General features: G+C 39.5%; 1 pseudogene; it reads left to right on the top strand.

The window, feature by feature from the left end:
- The first annotated feature begins 7,969 nt into the window (after positions 1–7,969).
- Positions 7,970–8,693, top strand: LOC103116856 (small ribosomal subunit protein uS3-like; annotated as a pseudogene).
- Positions 8,694–9,345: the final 652 nt, after the last annotated feature.

The following is a 9,345-nucleotide window of genomic DNA, read 5'->3' on the forward strand; positions in this document are numbered from 1 at the left end:
TTTTCTTATTGCTTGATAGCTTGCTCACTCACTCGCTCACTCACCCACCTATTCACTCACTCTCTCTCTCTCTCTCTCTCTCTCACTTGTTTACCTATAAATTGCTGTTTCTTAGCACATGAGATATACCCCATTTCTGTAGGAATCCTTGTAGCTATGTCTGTTCCCATCAAGTCTATGCTTAAATATCACCCTACAATGATATCTACCCTGATCATTTTGTGAAAATTATTGATACAACCTGTTTTCCAGGTTGCCCTCCCCAACCTGATTCTCACATTCTTACCAGCTATTCAAGCATTTATCACTTTCTAATACACTATATAATTTATTCTTTTATTACATGTATTTTTTTCTCTCCCAGGTTAGAATGGAAGTCTTCTAAGATCAATACCTTTTTTTTTCACAAGCACCTACAGCAACATCTCATATGTATTAGGTGTTCATAAGTATTTATAGTTCAGAGCACATCAGCCTTCCTGCTCCTACAGTAAAGTCTTTTGAGAGAAGATAGTCAATGAGTGCATTATATTGAAGTGGTTAATAGTATCCTTTTCCAGATTGGAAAGATGTTTCATTGGTTAAGGTATGACTTGGGTACCACATGGCACCACATGGCACCACATGGGAGGTGCTGTGGCTTTGGTGTTGTGCTGTCTCTGACTTGCTCAAGTTCTCTCCATGTAGAGAGAACGAAAAAAAACAACCTGGGAACAGTGAAATTGTGCATGTGTGAACTCCAGCCTGCCAAAAAAAAAAAAAATCCTTAAAAATTGGTCCTTAAATTGGTGCTCTTATTAAAAAATAGTAATGGGCTCACATTGCTATACATTTTTCCAAGTCGATACAATGGCGAGGATGAACTCTAATATAATCTATAAATTGTGGAGTATAAAGGCAAGTAAATGTAGGTTTGCCAATGAAATAAACCAACCACTTCAGTGAGGGATGTTGAGAGTGGGGTAAGCTGTGTCTTTGTGTGGGCAGGGATATGTATGCATCGTCTGTCAAATATTGCTGTGGACCTATACTGTTCTTTGTTAAAATTCTGTTAAAACAAAATAACACAAAGGAAAAAAAATAAACTGGTGCTCTTTTTGGTGCTGTACATTCTGTTTCTGTGGATTTAGACTGACCTACCATTATTGTACCATGCGAACGATTTCCACTGTGCTCTGCCCATTCATCCCATCCTCTCTCCTTTCTCTTAGCCACCACTGAGTTTTTCCTGCTTCTGTAGCTCTGCCTTTTTCAGTCATGTAGTTGGACTCACACTATGTAACCATTTTTTAGAATGTCTTCTTTAAAAAAAATTATCTTTTTTATTAGATAGAGACAACCATAAATTGAGAATAATGGAGAGATAGAGTTGGGGGGGGAGACAGAGACCTGCAACCCTGCTTCACCACTCATGAAGCTTTCCCCATAGATGGGGACCAGGGTGCTTGAACCGGGGACCTTGCATATCGTAACATGTGCACTCAACCAGGTGTGCCACCACCTGGCCCCCAGTCTGGCTTCTTTAGGTTGTAAGATACATTTAAGTTTCCTTCTCATCTTTTCATGACTTGACAGCTTATTTCTTTTTTTAGTGATGAATAATATTTTATTGTCCAGATACACAAGAGTTTTATCTTTCCACTTAAGTCCTCCTTCATGTTTAAAGGCTGGTTTCTTTAATTGTATGTATGTATGTATGTATGTATGTATGTATGTATGTATGTATGTATGTATTTTTACCAGAGCATTGCTCAGCTCTGGCTTATGATGGTGCTGGAGATTGAACCTAGGACTTTGGTGTGTTAGGCATGACAGATTTTTTTTTTTTTGTATAGCCGTTATGCTAGCTTTTTCACCCACAAAGTTAGGTTTCTATGTTTTGGAAGTTATCAAAAGACTCATTTAAAACAAAGATTAGGTATGGCTATGATAGCTTTTTATTATATACCTGTTAAGACAGTATTGATGTAGCATAGAGTTCCATACTGTTTTTTGTTTAAGACTGAAGTTCAGAATCATTCATTTTCTCAGTAGTCCTTAAAATACTGTTAAAACATAATGAACATAAATGCATGACAAATGACTATAAAGTATAGGTGAGATGCTTTTTTAATGACCTACTTCTTATTTTGTTATTTACCTAAGTCAACATTATTTAACTTTTCCTGAGGTTCCTACCTTGCCTTATCTTTTCCATCATATTGATTTCTTGAACCTTCCATGTTTATATTTAACACACAGGATAGATAAATTTATTTGAAATATCTACCAATAATGACTGTTTCTATAGAGTAAGATATACTCTCTGAAATAAATCTTACAGAAAAAAATAGTTGGGACAAGACCTTAGAAATGAGTATTGAATTGTTCTAACATTCACACACCTCATTTTCTTCTCAGTGTGGTATAATCTGCATCTGACTTCATCACTTACTTTTTTGTGGTTAACAGCTCTTAATAAATCATCTTCTGGGGGGTCGGGCGGTAGTGCAGCGGGTTAAGTGCACATGGTGCAAAGCGCAAGGACCAGCAGCAGGATCCTGGTTCAAGCCCCCGGCTCCCCACCTGCAGGAGGGTCGCTTCACAGACGGTGAAGCAGGTCTGCAGGTATCTGTCTTTCTCTCCCCCCTCTCGGTCTCCCCTCGTCTTTCAATTTCTCTCTGTCTTATCCAACAACAACAACAACAACAACAACAGCAATGATAACAACAATAATGATAACAACAAGGGCAACAAAGCAGGGGAAAAATGGTCTCCAGGAGCAGTGGATTCGTAGTGTAGGCACCGAGCCCCAGCAGTAACCCTGGAGGCTAAAAAAAAAAAAAAAAAAATCATCTTCTGGTAAACTCTCATTTTTGGTGTCTGAAGGATTCTACAGTTTGACTTTTTTATTTTTATTTTTTAATATTGATTTGATTTTTGAGGCAGGGAGGGAGAGGGAGAGAGAGAGAGGAAAGAGCTCTGTGCTGGCTTATAGTACTGTTAGGCATTGAACCTCTAACCTCTGGGATTTATGAATTTAAACTGGGTCCACTCCCTTGCTCCTAGTGTTCTTTCTGACCTTTGACTTGAAACAGCCTCTGAACTTGGAGTCTGCATCAACTTTTGTCCTCTTGTTTTGGCTGTTCTCAGTATTCTGAATGGGTTCCTACTGTTGTCTAAAGTTCTGTCTTTGCTCACCTACTTTTTGCATTTTGCTGGAGTTGAATTGTCAAGTTCATAGGTAACTTCTATTTGGGTAATTCCAAAGTCTATCTATTCAGACCAATTATGAATTTTATACTCAAATTTCCAACATCCCCTTGGAAATGTCTATAGAAGTATCTTTCATAAACAGGCTGGGGGTATGGATTGACCTGCCAACGCTCACATCCAGTGGAGAAGCACTTAGAGAAGCCAGAACTTCCACCTTCTGCACCCCAAAAAGAATTTTGCACCATACTACTAGTGGAGGAGAAATGATAGGAGAAGCTAACCAGAGGGCTCTGAATTCCAACTCCATCAGGACCTGAGAGAGAAGAGGGAAAAGGGAGGGACATTTATTTGGATGTAGTAGGTGTGACTGGAAAGGAAGAGAAGATGGGACTATAGGGGGGGAAAAGGGAAAATATATATACAAATATAGACAGATAGTTATAGAAATAATAGTTAACCCATATCAGCAACAATAGGAGAACTGCTGTAGCTTCCAGTGGAGGGAATGGGGATACAGAACTCTGGCGGTGGGAACCTGTTATCTTGTAATTATGTGAATCAATAATAAATCACTAGTAAAATTAAAAAATAAGTATCTTTCACTCATCTCAGACTGAACATGCACAAAATATAACACATTATTTTCTCTTTCTGGTGGTGCTAATTTCTTCTGTATTCTCTTTTTTTTCATTATTATTATTATTTGCCTCCAGGCTTAATGCTGGGACTCAGTGCCTGCACTACAAATCCACTACTCCTGGTGGCCATTTTTTCCCTTTGGTTGCCCTTGTTGTTTATTGTTGTTGTTATTATTATTGTTGTCATTGCTGTCATTGTTGTTGGATAGGACAGAGAGAAATTGAGAGAGGAGGCGAAGACAGAGGGGGAAAGAAAGACAACAGCAGAGGAAGACAGAAAGGGGGAGAGAAAGATAGACAACAGCAGACCTGCTTCTCCACTTGTGAAGCGACCCCCCTGTAGGTAGGGAGCTGAGGGCTCCAACTGGGATCCTTCTGAAGGTCCTTGTGCTTTGCGCCATGTGCCCTTAACCCACTGCGCCAATGCCTGAGCTAGACACCCCCTGTATTCTCTTTCTAGTTAATGACAGTACCGTGGCCTGGGCCTCCCAAGCTAGAAATATTGACATTGTCATTGGCCTTCCTTTTTTCTGGCCTCTCCCCTTACCAGTATCTCCTCTACACAATTATGACATTTCTAAAACACAGCTCTAAAACATTATGATGGTCACCTGTTTTAAACATCTTTCACTATCTTTCCAGTTAAGAACATTTATACACTTTGGCATATTCGATGGTGAAAAAGTTCTGCAGAATAGTAACTGAAGAGACCTAGAAAGTGGTTCAGAACACTGTAACACACAAGGGTAGAAAAATAAAGTGTCTAAATATGGAGCAATGAAATATAAAGAAATCAGTCTCGTGACCCAGGAGGTGGTAAAGCACTGGACTCTCAAGTATGAGGTCTCGAGTTCAATCTCTGGCAGCACATGTACCAGGGTTCTTTCCTTCTCTGGGTCTGGTTCTTTCCTTCTCTCCTTGTATCTTTCTCATTAATAAATAAACAAAATCTTAAAAAAAGAAAAAGCAAGCAGTTTCTAGAACAAAATGCATATACATTCTCTTTAGATTTTGATCTTATAGTCTAGGGTTTTTCATCCTTCTGCTCTGTATTTTCTCAACTATGTGCAAAATGATCTGAAACAAAGAAAACTTCTGAAAAGTGTGAGTGTTGGGTTCTTTGTTGTTGTTATTTTTACTCTACTCCAAAATATGAACATATGTTGCTTTTCTGTTGGCCACATCTTGATCAGTATTTGCCAAGTGAAATTTTTCTACAGTTTAGTGAACATCCTTACTTTTTTCCACTTTAGAATTCAAGAGGGAGAAATAGGAGAAAGGGGAAGGATAGGAATGTCTCTATAGAGACATTTCTTTCTTTTTTTTTAATATTTATTTATTTTCCCTTTTGTTGCCCTTGTTTTTTATTGTTGTTGTAGTTATTATTGTAGTTGTTATTGATGTCATCATTGTTAGATAGGACAGAGAGAAATGGAGAGAGGAGGGGAAGACAGAGAGGGGGAGAGAAAGATAGACACCTGCAGACCTGCTTTACTGCTTGTGAAGCTACTCCCCTGAGGTCATCACATGCGCTTAACCCACTGTGCTACCGCCTCTCTCTCTCTCTTTCCTTCCTTCCTTCCTTCTTTCCTTCTTTCTTTCCTTCCTTCTACACTTCCTTCTTTCCTTCCTTCCTTCCTTCCTTCCTTCCTTCCTTCCTTCCTTCCATCCTTCCTTACTTCCTTCCTTTTTATTGCCACCAGAGTTATTACTGGGGCTTGGTGCCTGAGTGATGAATCCACTGCTCATGGTGGCAACTTTTTTCTTTTTATTTTGTTGATAAAGACCAAGAGAAATTGAGAGGGGAGGGAGGGAAAAGAGAGAGAGGGAGAGGAAATGTCTCTTGTGTTAGACATTGAAAGTGATCTCAAATGAGAATTAGCCTCACATGTAAGCATTCAGAGAAAACAACCTAGTCCAACCCTTAGCAACTCAACTCAGTTACTGAGAGGATACAATAAATGAGGTCACATATAGGTCAGTTGGCTCTACATAGTTTGTGACTTGAGACCACCACCATGAATAGGCTGACAGGGGATCTTATCTCTTAAAACACTCATTTATCTCATTTATTTTATGAGAGACTGAAAGGGAGTAGAGGATTGTTTGGTCACATGCTGTTCCAGCGATTCCACCTGGGACCTTGTCTATAAAGCAAGTGCTCTACCTGTGACTCCTTCTCCCATCCTGTATCCTTCTCCCAAGGATACAGGATTCCTTGACACAGGACCTTCTATTTAGACTTCTCTTCTTTTTCTTTACCTGACTAGTCATCACTCACCTTGTTAGGCTTCTTTAAAATAAACTTATGAATGATATCCTTTTTTTTTTTTTGAGTTTGGCACCATTCCACAGTGAACTTTTCTTTCTCTGTAGGACTTAACCTATTATTGCTTCTCTATTGCCTTGCTTGGTGAAGATATTTTCTGCCTCTTCACATTTAGTCACCTGGTTACTAACTTGAACTCCTAATTTATATGCTCACTGCTGATGGGGCTGTTCAATGCTTCGTCCATCTGTCTATTGTCTACATTCCAAGATATTCAGATGGTACACCTCAAAAAAAGATCTAAGAGAAAAAAATCTATTTACACCTCCTGTGCACAGTTGGTATAACTACCAACTGACCTACTCTTCACCCCAAATACTCCCTTATATATTGCAGCTGGTTGAGTGGTTCAGCAGTAGAGCTCAGGAGTTAGAAGTGTGAGGTCCTGAGTTCAATCCCTGGCAGCACATAAGCCAGAGAGTGATGTTCTGGTTCTCCCTCATTAAAAAAACGAGTATTATCTTTCAACATCTGACCTTAGAAACCCCAAGTCAGTGTGTGTGTGTGTGTGTGTGTGTGTGTGTGTGTGTGTGTGTGTGTGTGTGACAGAAAATAGACTACATTAATAAGCTCTTCTTGCAGAGAATGGGCTAAAGTCAGATACTTCCTATGGAAACCAAGCAAGGGCTAAGAAAGGTAGTATTATACTGATGTAGTTACTTGGCCCAAACTTGGGGAAATTCTTTTGCCCATCCCTACTTTTTCTCATTCCTTTCCAAAGTATTTGTGCCTAATGAATATCTTACCAGGAAGATAGCTCACCTGGGAAATTGCCATTTTTGCCATGTGTATGACCTATCGAGGTTTGAATCAGGTCCCCACAACACTGGGGGAAGCTTTGGGCTATGGTATTTCCCTCTCTTCTCCTTTGTTTTTCTCAGTCTACCTGGAGATGATGAGACTGGTGACAACAGAAGAATGACAGTCATCTTAACAACCAAAAAAAAAAAAAAACCAAACAAACAAACAAAAATACCACTGAATGTACTGCACTGTAGTTCTTTCAGTGACATGTTCCTAAACTCTGAGTCTAGTGGAACATGATGGATTTGAGGGGTCAGTTTAGATTGGAGTTTACATCTGTCCCAACTTCCCCCAGTTCACTCATTAGCTGTTGAACCTGGGAGTATTACTTAACATCTTTGTTCCACTTGTTTATCTGTATACAGTTCATAATAATACATTCATTAGAGATTATTTGGAGAAATAGTGAGATGAATCTGTTTGAAGATGTCAAAAGCATGGGGTCTTATATATATATATATATGTTTTCTTTTTTAGTGTATTAAAATTTATTAGAAAAAGAATTCAAAGTAAGTTTACTTAGGCTATGGTGCCCTCTCCCAAAAACAAACAAACAACCAGAGGGGGCATTTCTGAAAAGGAAAAAAGGGGTGGCATAAATATTTTTTAAAGGTTAGTTTATTTTTTATTATTATTTATTTATTTATTGTTTTTGGTTAGTTTATTTATTAAAGAGGAAGAGAGAGGAGAATGGAGGGAGGGAGGGACAGAAGGAGGAAGAGAAAGAGAACACATGCAATGCTAGGCATCAAATTCAGGCCCTCATGCTTGAGAATCCAAAGTTTTGTCCATTGAGCCACCTCCATGGTGGCAACCAATAAATAATATTGGGTTGTTGGAAAAATTATGGCATATTTTTCTATGTAAAAATATGCTATGGGCACAGTGGCTCTGGGCTAAAGAGTAGACTTGAGATTTAGGTCCTCTTGGCTTGGAGAAGGCGCTTATGAGGGTTTCCTGGTCAACAAAATTAATGTCATATTGAAGACCTTTGCTCTTCTCTTGATCTTACATTTGTTGCTGATGGCATCTTCATTGCTGAGCTGAATGAGTTTCTAACTTGGGAGCTGGCTGAAGATGGCGACTCTGGAGGTGAGGTCTGTGTTACATCAAACCGGAACAGAAATCATCGTCTTAGCCACCAGGACACAAAATGTTCTTGGCGAGAAAGGCAGGAGGATCCGGGAATTGACTGCTGTGGTACAGAAGAAGTTTGGCTTCCCCGAGGGTAGTGTAGAGCTTTATGCTGAAAAGGTGGCCACAAGAGGTCTGTGTGCCATTGCCCAGGCAGAGACTGTGCATTACAGACTACTTGGTGGTCTTGCTGTTCGGAGGGCATGCTGTGGTGTGCGGTGGTTCATCATGGAGCGTGGAGCCAAAGGCTGTGAGGTTGTGGTGTCCGGCAAACTTCAGAGGACAGAAGGCTCAGTCTATCAAGTTTATGGACGGTTTGATGATTCACAGCGGGCACTCCGTCAACTATTATGTTGATATTGCTGTATGTCATGTGCTTCTCAGACAAGGTGTGCTGGGCATCAAAGTGAAGATCATGTTGCCTTGGGACCCAAGTGGTAAGATTGGCCCTAAGAAGACTCTGCCTAACCACGTGAGCATTATGGAACCCAAAGATGAGATACTGCCCACCACTCCAATCTCAGAGCAGAAGGGTGGAAAGCCAGAGCCACCTGCCATGCCCCAGCCAGTACCCACAGCATAATCAAATCTGCTTGGCACCTGGAGTTTGGATGTTGCTCTAAAGGACCTTTAATAAAATGGTTTTCAAAGAAAAAAAATATATGCTATGGCTTTTCCAACAGCCCACTACTGTCATCTAAATTAAAAAGTAATGTCTAGTAATGAAAGTGCCACTAAATTAAAACATAGTTGTTTCTAATGCAAGAGTTGGCATATATGACACCTGTCACTGCTTGTCTTACATGCGACCACGGCACACTGTTAGTTGACTGCAGTAAGTACTCTTTATCACTTAACCTAGAGGTGGTATCAGAATTCACTACAGTGTACTAGGAACTGCTCATAGAGTTGTCATATAGGTAGAAACACGTTTTATATGGTGACGGCATGCATATTTAACTCTCTATAACACAGGCAAGGAAATATCTTAGAATTCTGTCACTGAGATCACTAGATCTGGAACTCTAGTTGGATCTACTTTGGGAGTCAAAATATCATTCTGTATATAATCCTGTTAGTAATCCCCTTTATAAATCAAGATGATATTCTGTTTTCCCTTCTAGAATGTTTTTAAAATGTATCATCTTTTAAAGGCCCGAATAACTGAAATTTCAGAGTGAAATTAGAATTTAAAAATTAGCCTAAAATGCTTTTTTGTTCCTTCCAAATCTCATGGAACATTTA

Source organism: Erinaceus europaeus, chromosome 5 (assembly GCF_950295315.1).
Source record: "Erinaceus europaeus chromosome 5, mEriEur2.1, whole genome shotgun sequence".
NCBI lineage: Eukaryota > Metazoa > Chordata > Mammalia > Eulipotyphla > Erinaceidae > Erinaceus > Erinaceus europaeus.